The 11337-nt window shown below is 41.9% G+C and overlaps 1 non-coding gene across 1 annotated transcript; it reads left to right on the forward strand.

Moving 5' to 3' along the window:
* Positions 1-10860: 10860 nt before the first annotated feature.
* LOC130024504 (U6 spliceosomal RNA) lies at positions 10861-10962 on the forward strand. Its single transcript, XR_008792584.1, has one exon. It is a non-coding gene; the product is annotated as a U6 spliceosomal RNA (small nuclear RNA).
* Positions 10963-11337: the final 375 nt, after the last annotated feature.

Below are 11337 nucleotides of genomic sequence, written 5' to 3' on the forward strand. Positions count from 1 at the left end.
TCAGTCCCGGTCCGAGCAGGCTTGGAGATCTCAGCCTCGGGGCCTGCATGCCTGGGTTCCTCTGCTGGTTTCTTCATGCATGAGGCTCGTCAGGACGTGTGGAGAGTGGTCTCAGCATGGCTGTGGCTGGTTCTGGAGGTCTTTGGCTGGGATTTATATAAATATAAACTATCCAGAAAAAGAGTAACATTTTTTCTTTAAACATTTGTGCTGTTTATTTAATGCTACATTTTGAGCAGTTTTTTTTATATTACTCTTTTCCCCTAAAATAATTTTATAATATCCTCTTCTTTCTTTGGTTTGTGAAGTCATACCTGGCAGTGCTCAGGGGCTACTCTTGGCTCGCTGCACAGGGCTGTTTGATAGGACTTAGGGGCATGCGGTTCTGGGACTCATATAAGAGTGTGTGCAGCCCAGTGAGTCATCTCTCTGGCTCTGTATGATCACCATCTCTAGGAAAACGAAAAAGGAAAGTTAACTACCTTGTTTTTGGCCTGGCAATTAAAATTTAATTTCACTGCTCACTATTAGAGATGAGAAGTGCAGAAGCCTGTGAAAAAGTTGAAGGGATCTGAGCAATGTAGAAGCTGTTTTCTTTTATTCTGGAAAAGGATAAACTAGCTGTGATCAGTCCATACTTTTATTTTTCTAACTCTGAGTTCTCTATGACTTGATCTTATGTCAGATAGTATCCAGTGGGCACGAGCAGATTAGCTGAGAACTGTGTGTGCCAACACACCTCAGAGCTTTTGTAAGCCTTCTGTTGCACAAAACAGTTGCAGGTTAGCTTACAGTCTGCCCATGATTTATTTGACAATAGCCCTATCACTGACACAGTGGCACTACCAATTCTGACACAGCCATCCAGAGAGATAACACAGGCCTAATGCACTTGCCTTGCACTTGGCCAACCCCAGTTGGATTCCCGGCACACTACGGTTTTGATCTTCTGAGTCCAACCCCTCAACCCACAGACACCATCCCCAACTCCACTTCACCACCGCCACCAATTTTGAAGCAGCTACTGAAAATTTGCAGTGAAGCTGCAAATTCAGACCAACAACTCTAGTCTTGAACACATGTTTTTTAAAACATCACATGTGACCACATGGCTGTGATTGTTCCCTGAATTTGAAGTATACCTTGGTTTCATGGCACATCTGCCTGTGTGTGGGTAAAGGAGCTCAAGCGAGCTCTGTTCGCTGCTTAAGAGCTCAGTGGATGCTGGATGCAGACTTTGTTTAGCCTTATTTTCTTCATCCAGTAAATGTTTAACTTGAAGAGCTTGAAGGTTTGTTTGCTCACTTATTGATTGTCTATTTTGTTTCATGCATAAAAAGCAGCAAGTGCTGGGAATGAGCTGGGCATGAGCCATAAGCTGAAAGAAGGTTCAGGCTGCTGGTAATTTGTGAGGAAACAGGAAGTGTTAGCAGAGAGAAGGGACCTCACCCATAAGGATGTTATTTATTTAATTGCAGTAAACTTACCGAGAGTATTCGATATGCCAGACACAGTAACAACAAAGTCTCCAATGGAGATGTTACTGGGCCCGCTCGAGCAAATCGACGATCAACGGGAGGGCCTTTACCTTTACCTTTACCTTTACATTGATTGAAGACTTGCTATGTTTTATTTAAAGAACGAAAATAAAGATGCTGCTTTTTTAGGGGTCATCGTCCGTCTGCTGGACCAGGTGCTAAAGGCAAAACTGATGCTTTGTGTGGGTGTTCAATTCTGAAGACCTACCATGCTAACATCACTAGCTCCTGTTTGCAGTTTTGGAAATTGAGACTTGGGAAAATTATTTAACTTGATGAAGGCCAGACTAGTAGATTTTTCCAGGTATGAAATCAAATCCCTGTCTGCTTTATTCAAAACCTTTTTTGCATACTGTAATTATCAAGTTTGCATATAGCAGAAAGCAGATTCTTTCAGTGTCAGTGAGATTAAAGGGAGTTTCTGCACCATGCGGATGAGTATTATAGGAAACATCATTGTGTTCCAAAGTTTTCTAAGGGGAAAAATAGACTGAGCTTCTTAAATTGAGAACATTTTCAAATGTTTTGGCAGTTGGCTTGGTAAAGAAAAGGTGTTCTTTTTCAGTTAAATTAGAGTGTGACTTTTCGCAAAAGTGATGGTATTTTAAAATGACTTTTTTCAAAGGGGATGTTTTCAGAAAATAGAGAAATAAAATTAAATGCTGTGTCAAGAAGTTGAGCTGTTTCTAAAATGTTACCAGGTACATATTTATATAAATAAACAATAGATGTTTATTTGTTGTGCTATGGTTAAAAAGTGTAGGGGGAGAAATGAACACCACAGGCTGTGAGCCAATCCTATACGCCAGGTGGTGGATAGGCTGTGTATGAAAAAGCCTCCTTTAGACAATAACTTTTGAGAGAGCACTGTTTTACAAGACTGTAAACATTTACAGTTTTAGGGACGTAATACTACTGTACCGCACCCACTGCCTTACCTTGGTAATCTCATACTTGTGTTCAGTGTTGTGTTTGTTTTCACTGAACATTGTTCCCTTGTTTTTGTGTCTCTACATACCAGATGAAAGTTGGACACCTGGAATTTTTCTTTTTCCTTTTGATTTATTTGTTTACTATGACCCCCTCCAGTTCCATCCATGTTAGAACAAAAGGCAAGACTTCGTCTTTCATATAGATGATTCATATTCCATTATACATACACGTGTGTGTGCATGTGCACATGTGCACACATGTGCATGCACACCTATGCATACTATCTCTTTATCTACTATCCTGCCAATGGGTGGTTCTCAGGTCTTGACAACTCTATACAGTTAACCTTGGTGTACAGATACATTTTTTAATTCGTGTTCTTGTTGTTCAGAGACTATCAGGCTGATATACATTTTTTCTTCTTTTTTTATAAGGAGGAAAACAAGTAGCACTCATTGCCTGGGTCAGCTCTCAGTGGTGCTGGGGGCTGGGTGGTGGTGAGGCGAGGGTGGATGGGGCGTATGGTGCCAGGTATAGAACTCAGGATCTGTACATACAGTGGTAGACTTGCATTCTATCACTTTTTCCATGTTTGCAGCATGAATTTCTAGCCTTCAATCTCCATAGGTTCTAACTCAGTTTACATTTCTACCACTGAATGAGAATTCCGTTTTGCCTTTCTCTAACACTTGCTGAGTTTTGTCCTTTGAAGCAGAGATCATTATCATTGGCGCATTGGTACGTGCTTATGTCATTGTTGTTTTTATTTGCATTTCCTTGAGAATAAATGATAATGGGCTTTTTTTTTCATCTGCCTGTTTCATGTGCCTCTGTTCATATGTCTCATTGGAGAAGTATCTAGTCACTATGTCTTCACTTTTTATGGCTGCTTATGTTTTGTTGTTGTATTATATGAGTACTTAATATATCTTGTGTATTAGCCACTTGTCAGATGTCTGGTATACAAATATTTTCTCCCATTAAGTAGACTATCTTTTTATTTTAAATAATAGGGTCTTTTTGTTGTTTATTTGTTTGTTTTTGTAGTACAGAGCTTTTTAGTTTGGCCTCATGCAGTTTGTTTATATTTGCTTTTGTTTTTCTTGTCATGAGATCAAATTTCTGAATTCAACACTGAAGACAGAATTATTAACACCAAAGACAGTGTTTGACTGTTTTCTTCATCGTGTTTCATGGTTTGGGATCTAATATCCAGGTACTTGACCCATTTTTTTTATTAAAAAATTTTTTAATAGTGAGACATCATGAGGTACAGTTTCAGACTTACACATTTTTGTGCTTGGGTTTCAATTATAGAATGATCAAATACCCATCCTTCCACCGGTGCCCATTTCCCACCACCACAGATCCCAGTATCCCTCCCAAACCCCATCTCCCCCATCCCGCCCTGCCTCTGGGGCAGGGCATTCCATTTTGTTCTCTGTCTTTTATTATACTTGACCCATTTTAAGTAAAGTTTTGTGCATAGTTGTGAAATGAAAATTGACTTCAAGTATTTTGCATCACACTGTCTCCTAATTCTCCCCTATACCTTCCTTTTTCTCTCCTCCAACATCCAGTTAGTAAAGAATTATCTGGCATAATACACAATAAGGTACACAGTAAGCGATGAAACGAACCAGAATATCTCCTATGAGCATTTCACTCATCTCTTAAGACCTTTTATCTGTTAAAGAATATAGATTCTGAGGGACCGTGAGATAGTAGAGCAGTTAAGCCGCTCACCTAGCAGGCACCTGCCATAGGTTCAAGTTCCAGCACCACACGGTCCCCCAAGCATCCTGGAGTGAGGTCCTTGAGACCTCTGAGTGCCACCAGGGAGGCCTGGGGAACCCTGGCCCCACCAAGTTCACGCAATGATGCATCTGCAAGAGTTTACATTGAATTTTCAGCTCATTTGGTTTAAAATAGATGGTGGGAACATCAGGCCTCCTGTATTGCCCACAGAGCACTGCATCCACGAGCAAATAATTGTGGATTACTACATATTATTAGGAACCATTTAAATTCCATTTTTCCTCCATAAACACCTTGATTTTTTTTAGGGACTGAGGTAAGAGTATTTGAGCCACATCCAGCGATGCTGAGAAGTTACTCCTGCTTCTGTGCTCAGAAGCAATTTCTGGTGCTGCTTGGGGGACCATATGTGGTTCCAGAAATCAAACAAGGGTCGACTTTGTGCAAAGCAAAGGTCTTACAAGCTGACTTTCTCTCTAGCCCCTATTTCCTTATGAGGATTTGCTTCTTCTAAGTATAGAGGTTGTCTTCTTCAAGGTATGGAATGCTTGCCTACTCAGCTTTATGAGGATTATATTTTCTTTCTAGAAATTTCTGTTAAATAGTAAATGATAGTCCTTGGTAGTTTCCTGAAAACAACTCGGTTTTAATGCAAACACATTCGCCTTAGAGCATGAGGGACCCCATGACCAAGTTTATAAGATGGAGGCTGGCTGGGAAGAGCCTTTGGGTCTGGCAGGGAGTGAGGTTCTTTCAGATGGTGGCAATGGATCTGGGCCAAGACAAGAGCTAGAAGGCAGTGACACATGGACAAGTGACTCTTTTCTCTATGGTATTCTCTGTATTCTGCTCTTCCTTCTACTGCTTTCTTCAGCTGGGAAACATGCAGATAGCATCCATTTTCATGTGATTCAATTGGGACTAGAGCGATAGTACAGCAGGTAGGGCATTTGCCTTGTGTGCGACCAATCTGAGTTCGATTCCCAGCATTCCATATGGTCCCCCAAGCACTGCCAGAAGTAATTCCTGAGTGTTGAGCCAATAGTAACTCCTGAGCATTGCTGGGTGTAACCCAAAAAGAAGAGAGAGAGAGAGAGAGAGAGAGAGAGAGAGAGAGAGAGAAAGAGAGAGAGAGAGAGAAAGAGAAGACTTGTTTCCCTTTATTTTTCAGTAATGGCACCTCATTCTCTGCAGAGAGATTTACCTACTCATTCACTCCACTGTTCCTGAAACTCTGTTCTGGGTGCCAGCAGGAAATCTTCATTTAACCAGTCGACTATTAGTTACTGATAGGAAAGCAGTGCAGCCATTACCATTGAAAAATTGAAAATCTCACAGACCATTGAAAAATTTCTTTTACATATTAGCCAGCCTAGGTCAGGGGTAGCAAGTGTTCATTTTTACTCACACTTTTATTCAATTAATCAACCTGTGAAATGCAACAAGATAGGGTGTATTTAGCACAGCGGGTAGAGCGTTTGCCTTGTGCATGACTGACCCGGGTTTGATTCCTCCATCCCTCTGGGAGGGCCCGGCAAGCTATCAAGAATATCCCACCCACACGGCAGAGCCTGGCAAGCTCCCCATAGTGTATTTGATATGCCAAACATAGTAACAACAATTCTCACAATGGAGACATTACTGGTGCCCACTCGAGCAAATTGATGAACAATGGGAGGACAGTGCTACAGTGAAATGCAATACTTCAATCAAATGATTATGAAGTGCAGGAAAGAATCTGTCATCAGTTTGGGAAGATTTGAATTTCTTATAAACACTGAAGATCTTCAAGTACTTCTACCCTAGACAGAACTTCCGAGAACCACTAGTAGTGACCTTAAATTTTCTATTTATTTATTTATTTATTTATTTATTTATTTTTATTAGTGAAACACCATGAGGTACCGTTGTAAACTTACAAATTTTTGTGCTTGGGTTTCAATTATACAATGATCAAGTACTCATCCCTCCACCAGTGCCCATTTTCCACCACCACGGATCCCAGTATCCCTCCCACCCCCTATCCCCGCCATCCCACCCTGCCTCTGTGGCAGGGCATTCCCTTTTGTTCTCTCTCTCCTTTTCAATGCTGTGGTTTGGAAAGGGGCATTGAATGGCAATCATGTTAGGTTTATAGTCTACTTTCTGCATGCTTCTCCCATCCTGGGAAGATCCTCCCAATACCCAGTCACCTTAATTTTCAAATGACTCAGCAGAGAAAGAGGGACAGACAGAATGACTGCACTCATTTGTGAAACATAAAGTAACAGAATGGGAGACTAACACCAAAGGATAGTCAAGATAAGAGCCAGAAGGATTGCTCCACAGCTTGGAAGCCGACCTCACATGCTGGAGGAAAACGCAGCTGGGCTAGAGAAGGAACGACTAAGAGAATGATGCTGGAGGGCTTTCTCGGGATAGGTGATGCATGTAGAAAGTAGACTATGAACCAAACATAATGGCCACTTACTACCTGTACTGCAAACCATAACACCCAAGAGAGAAAGTAAGATGGAATGTGTCTGCCACAGAGGCAGGAGGGGAGGGGGTATGATGGGAGGCATACTGGGAAAAATGGAGTTGGAGAATGGTCACTGGTGGAGGGATGGGTACACAATCATTGTATGACTGAAATGTAATCACATAAGTTTGTTAGCCGTAACTGTATCTCACGGTGATTCATTAAAAAATATAAATTTTTTTCAAATGACAGTGTTTTGGGACTCTGCACCAGGCTGTTTTCATTTGGGGTGCCCCAGAGGGGGATGGGCAAGAACCCTCCCTGCCCCAAGGGACCCAGCCCAATGGCAGCCAACCTCCACTACCCAACCGCCGTCACGCTTCAGGCCACTTTCCAGATGCCCAGGCTGAGCCTCACACAAGAGTGAAGTCCCACGAAACCCAAGTAATGAGGAACTTTGTGACCTTAGACTCTGAACTCAACGGGACCTGGGAGCAGAGATTCTCTGCCTGCTTCTCCCTGTCTCCAGTGACCCAGGGGTCACACCCATAAGCTGCATCCTACACATCATAAGACACTTCCTACCCATTTTCCATAATTACCACACCATGTTCGATGGAATTCAGACAGTAGGCAACTGTCTGATAATAATAGAGAAAAATATATAAATTATATATATATATATTATATATATATATATATATATATATATCTTGGCTGGAGCGATAGCACAGCGGGTAGGGCGTATATATATCTTGGAGAGCCCGGCAAGCTACTGAGAGTATCCCGCCCGCACAGGCAGAGCTGGCAAGCTCCCCATGGCGTATTCAATATGCCAGAACCAGTAACTATAACAGGTCTCATTCCCCTGACCCTCAAAGAGCCTCCAATCATTGGGAAAGATGAGTAAGGAGAGGCTTTAAAATCTCAGGGCTGGGACGAATAGAGACATTACTAGCAGCTGCTCGAGTAAATTGACAAAAACAAAGGGATGACAGTGACAGTGAAAGTGTTTCAAACAGAAAATGGCCCTTTTCCCCTCCTCAATACCTTCTGAGATAGAAATACATTTTGTATAAAAGAAAATTATGGAAAATGTAGCAGATTACTCTGTATTGCTCCTAGGGATAACCTGCTTTTTTTCTGCCCTTTTGCAGTATACCTTGATTTTAAAGAACATTCTAAGTACTATTTGGAGCACACATTTCTTGCATCTGATTAGAGCCTGTTACAAACCCCTTTTGTTTTCTCAGCAGTTCAAGGGAACAGATTGTCCTGCTAAAAGTATGCAGAGCAAATAGTGTCACTCTGGGTTCCCAAGGTGGCACTGACCCAGGCAAGCAGCAAAGAGAGGGCCTCTGGTTGGGGCAGTGCAGAAGTTCATTGGAAAAGAGTTTGGGAGCAGGCAGGGGTGGGGGGATGCAGGGGTCCCTGTGTGTTGCTTTTGTCTGCCCTCCTGCCTTGGTTTGTCAGAGCAAACAAGCTATGTGGCTGGAGGAGATCAAGGCTACTTTGTCAGCAAGTCCAGGAGTACAGTCCGGTGGTATTACTTGTGGTTACCTCTTCCCTACCCACAGCAGGATGCAAAGCCCCTCCCTCTTCCTGGAGAAGGAAACCACTCAGGAGAAAAGCACCTTCTGAAAGGGCCACTTGAATGGAGCTGACTGAATACCAAACTTAATCATTTTCATTTCTTCAGCTAATAGAGACTTTGAATTCAAACTAAATCATCCTAGGTAACAATGTGACTACCGACATACATTTTACAATACTGTACAACAATTAATCAACATATACTTGGGTATTATTGTTGTGGCATTTATAACAAAACTCTGTACGCTTCATCCTTTGTGTGGCAGGACAATGCTATCACATTCAAATACTTAATTGTGTCTGTTTCTCTTCAGCTGAGCTGGAACCGGAATAAGTGTCTTTTAGTGAAAAAAAAATTGCACACTTGCACTGTGCAGAAGAAATGGACCTACTGCCGACCAATATATGTATGACTTACATAAAATAATTCTTGTTTTCTCATAAGCAGTACAGTCACACTGCTTACAGGGTGAGATGGAGAAAAATAATAACAACAAATTCTCAGTGGGGATTAGAAGACTGTTTAAACCATAAAGCATGTGTATTTCTCCTTCTACAGTGAGAGAGTAGAAAACATTGCCAGGAGAAAGAGTTTATGAATGGAGAGCAAGAACCTGGGGAGGATGGGGCAGACCGTGACCAGCATGAGCAGAATCAGGAAGTCGTGGGATTAAGACTGTGCAGGTGGAATGCATGAGCCAAATTAGCATGAGGGGAGTGTTCTTCATTTAATGATTGTCAGACTCTCATGTGGCCAAAATCACTTGTACTGTTGTGAAGCCATAGGATTTTATTTATTAAAGGCATCGAGATGCTCAGATCTATGGAGGTGACAGTTTAAGCAGTGTTGCATGAGTGTAATAGTACAGCAAATCTGACACTGCCTCCTTTTATTTATTTTTTTTCTTTTCTCTTTTTTATTAGTGAAACACCATGAGGTACAGTTATAGGCTTACAAATTTTGTGCTTGGGTTTCAGTTATACAATGATCAAGTGCCCACCCCTCCACCAGTGCCCGTCATCCATCACCACGGGTCCCAGCATCCCCCCCCCCCCACCCCCTATCCCCCCTGTCCCATCCTGCCTCTGTGGCAGGGTATTCCCCCTTGTTCTCTCTCTCTTCTTTTGGGTACTGTGTTTTGCAAGAGAAGCATTGAGTGGCAATCATGTTTGGTCTCTAGACTACTTTTAGCATGCTTCTCCCACCCTGGGAGGGTCCTCACAACACCCTTCATTTGGTGCTCTCTTCTCTATCTGAGCTTCCTTTTCACCTAGAACGTGTGGCTGGCCTTCCATTCATGGAGCAAAATTCCTGGTACTAATCTCAGCCATTCCTGGGTGTTAGTCTCCCTTTTTGTTGCTTTATGTTCCCCAGATGAATGCAATCTTTCTGTGTCTATCCCGCTCTTTCTGACTCATTTCGCTTAGCATGATACTTTCCATGTAGTACCACTTGTATGTAAATTTCATAACTTCATTTTTTCTAACAGCTACATAGTACTCCATTGTGTAAATGTACCAAAGTTTCTTTAACCAGTCATCTGTTCTTGGGCACTCAGGTTTTTTTCCAGATTCTGGCTATTGTAAAGAGTGCTGCAATGAACAAACAATTGCAGATGTCACTTCGACTATACCCTTTTGCCTCTCTGGGATAAACCAGTAGAGGAAAGGGCTACAATGTGTCAATCTTGCGTTTTATCATCTGATTGGCTTCTGACTTGCTAAGGTTCTTGGTGGCTCTTCATAAATGAGTGGTAGAGGCTTCTAGAAATGCCTAGAAATGAGAAGAATAAATTCTCATCCATCAGGCCAACAACAGCATTTCCCCCTCCAAATTTCCTTCTCTTTGGAAATGTTTTTTATATCCATTGATAGGGCAGACGTTCGAATGGGTCGTCGCCGCCACGGGTTATCTAGAGTCACCAAAGTTGATAGTTATTATTTCACCCAACTCATTTGGGAAATTAATGTGAAATACATAAACTGATAATAGCTTTTTCTTAAGTATTAGACACACTCTTAATACGCAAAACATTGATATAAATTATGCGGACAAGGAACTGAAAAAAACTGAAAATATTCAATAAAATTCTAGGCCACAGACCAGTTATGGTTTTCAGATCCAGAGTAGCACTCCCAAGCACTGCCAAGTGTGGTCCAGAGTCTGGCTTGGATCTCAGTGGTGGGTGTATAAGCAACATGTGAGGCACTAGGTATGTGTCCTGGAAGCACTCAAAATATTTTAAATAAAAATTTTTAAATTTAAAATCTTTTAAAATCTCAGGGCTAGGAAGGAGACGTTACTGGTGCCTGCTCAAGGCAATCGACTAACAACAGGATGATCGTGATCTTTCGTGATCAAAAAATTTTAAATGACTTACAAATATGTGACTATATGTTAAAATGTAAAGATAGTTGTGTACTGCACTTATAAATGCTATCTTCAAGAAAAAGTTATCATCATTATTACTATTTTTATTATTACTGAGTGACAAGTACCACAACTGCAGCGTGGGGCCAGGGATGAAACTAAGGTAGGCTGCTTGCAGGCTGAGTATTCGAAGCCTGTTCTGTTGTGTGCTCAGAAGCACATCTACTCAAATAGGAACAACAGAGAGAAGATGAACATGGCCTCTGTGAAAAGGTGATTTGCAGATTCATGAAGTGGTTCATATTTTTAATGAGTAAATGGGAGAGAGAGAGAGGGAGAGAGAGACAGAGAGAGAGGGAGAGAGAGAGACAGAGACAGAGAGACAGAGATGAATGGCTGTTGTGAGGAGGGGGTAGCAGAAGAGAAATGGGAACTTTGATGGTGGGAAATGTACCCTGGTGAAGGGATGGGTGCTAGAACATTGTATGACTGAAACCCATGGGGCAGGAGAGAGAACAACAGAACAATGGCAGGGCACTTGTCCTGTGTGTGGCAGACCCAAGTTTGATCTCCAGCACCCCAGAGATAACCCAAGCTCAACCAGCAGTGGTCACTGAGCACAGAGTCAGGAATAAGCCCTGAATGTCACTGAATGCCCCCCTTGCAAAAATATGTAAATTGTC

Source organism: Sorex fumeus, unplaced genomic scaffold, assembly GCF_029834395.1.
Source record: "Sorex fumeus unplaced genomic scaffold, SorFum_2.1 ptg000028l, whole genome shotgun sequence".
NCBI lineage: Eukaryota > Metazoa > Chordata > Mammalia > Eulipotyphla > Soricidae > Sorex > Sorex fumeus.